At 36.9% G+C, this 2,214-nt stretch overlaps 1 long non-coding RNA gene across 1 annotated transcript; it reads left to right on the top strand.

Annotated features, from left to right (window-relative positions):
- Nucleotides 1-328: 328 nt before the first annotated feature.
- On the top strand, nt 329-1,383 carry LOC113349119. The gene is made up of 3 exons (XR_003359950.1): nt 329-741; nt 981-1,104; nt 1,225-1,383. It is a non-coding gene; the product is annotated as an uncharacterized LOC113349119 (long non-coding RNA).
- Nucleotides 1,384-2,214: the final 831 nt, after the last annotated feature.

Genomic DNA, 2,214 nt, shown 5'->3' with positions numbered 1-2,214 from the left:
TATCCGTCGGATATTATCAGATATCGGATATCCGATAATCTTATCAGTAACGGATATGGTAGAGGCCATATCTGTTTCGATAACTACCGTTGACAGCGGTACCTAGTTGACTCGAGCTGAACTGAACCGTATTTTAGGACTGATTTTGGACTAATCCGTATTTTTCGCAAGTGCACAGCTAAAATCTCTGAGTGGCATGTGGTTGGTACTTGGTAGGTGTTTTGTAGCACCAAATGAACAAATGAGGTCATTTTTGAAACAAATAAACGAACTTCCTTCAAAAAGGTGGTGGAGTTGCTGGACGTGTCATTTTTGGGTAGTCCACCTATTTCTATGTTCTCTTTCTTCTTCTTTTTCCCAGACAGAAATTGTAAATCACTTTTTCCAGCATTTCATTTCCCGATTCTTCTACCAATTTTCATCCTTCAAACCCTAAATTTTCTTAAAAGAAAAAGGCAATTTCTTATTGTTTGATACTTGGATTAGTAAATCATTAATTTTTACAATTTCTGTAATTCAGAATCTCCCTTTAATCTATCTTTTATTAGATTTGAGATTATTATGATTTTGGAAATTTAGAATTTGTTTTTGTTTGTTGTAGTTGGAATCACAATCACAAGGGTTTCTTTATGGTATCATAGTTTGGTTTATCTGTGGAATGTGGGGACTTCCAGATATTCGTGAAGCCTCCTCTATGTTCAAGAGAGTATGCCATTGTAGCTGATAATCAAGGGAATTTAGGTAGGTACCCTCTTACTGCTTGCTTTTACATAATTCAGACCTTTCATTACCAATGTGTGCACTTATATGAGTGAATTTTAGAGAAAAATAAGTAGTTTTGGTCTTGGATTTGTTGCAATTCAAGTTGTATAACCTAGAAATCATTGTATTATAAGCAATGCAATGGGATTGTACGCTTAAATTGTTTTGTTTAAGTATGTGTAAGTGATTGCTGGCCTGAGTTACTGCATGGGTTGCAGATATGGAATATTTGGAGAATGGTAAGGTGCAAGAAACTACAAATCCTTCTTGGAGACTTTCTTTGCCACATGTACTTGTTGCCACCATTTCGTCCTTTTTATTTGGATTCCATCTTGGGTGCATGTAACGTTTTCCTCCCCCCTCCCCGTGTAGTCAATTATCTTTATTGCGGAAGGGTTTTTGTGTGTAAGAAAACCCATTTAAGAGAAGTCTATTGGGATGTTTGCTACTTTTTGGATGCAGAGTTGTTAATGAAACACTAGAGAGCATTTGGTTGGATCTTGGATTTGGAGGGAACACCCTAGCAGAAGGTATCTTTTGTGATGAAAATCTTTCTCCACTCATTTATGCATTTGGTATTCTGGTTTATATATATTGGTTTCTATCTAGTATATTCGCCTCCATTTTTTGTCACATGAAGGTCTAGTTGTCAGTATTTGCTTGGGAGGTGCCTCTCTTGGATCTCTTTTCAGTGGTTCCGTTGCAGATGGGGTTGGGCGATGCAGGATTTCCACTTGAGTGCTTTCCCCATGATCGTTGGGGCTTCCTTGAGGTAATACAATCACTTTGAACCTCAGGCCTGCTTGAGTGCGCATAACTTTTTTTGGATTAACATTCTTTTTTGCGCATAATTTGATGTGAATTTCTGTTTTCTGATTGTATTTTCAGTGTCACGACAAAAAGCCTGGAAGGTATGCTTCTCTTAAGATTTTTAGTTGGAACTGAAATGGGTTTGGGTCCACCTGTAGCATTCCTCTGTGAAACACAGGTATATGGAGTGGTCATATGTTGGTGTTTTGCTGTTGACTAATATTTTCTTGGTCTTGGGAATCTCATAAGCTTTCTGACTAATTCTCCCTTACCTACTGTGATCAGATTTCACCTTCATTCGTAACGGGCACTTATGGAAGCTTTATTCCGATTCCAATTAATGTCTTGGATTAATGGCTTCCCTTCTTATTGCCATTGGAATCCCAGCTAAGGAAACTGTGGGTTGGTAAGAAAAATGTAAAAAGTCCATTATGGTTGGGTTTGGTAATGCTTTTATTTTTCCAAAAACACTTTCAAAACGTATATATGTCAATAATTTTTGAAATTAGTGTTTGGTAAAAAAAAAATTAAAGCGTTTTTTAGCCAAAGCACTTCCCAAATTCCTCAAATTTTAAAAGCTGGGGGTGGAGTAGCTTTTAAAAGCTACAAAAGCATAAGCTTTGGTCCCACCTAAATTTGATA

The sequence above is a fragment of the Papaver somniferum genome, chromosome 2 (genome assembly GCF_003573695.1).
Source record: "Papaver somniferum cultivar HN1 chromosome 2, ASM357369v1, whole genome shotgun sequence".
NCBI lineage: Eukaryota > Viridiplantae > Streptophyta > Magnoliopsida > Ranunculales > Papaveraceae > Papaver > Papaver somniferum.
Note: the sequence above shows the minus strand (reverse complement) of the source record. Positions and strands in the feature narration are given on the sequence as shown.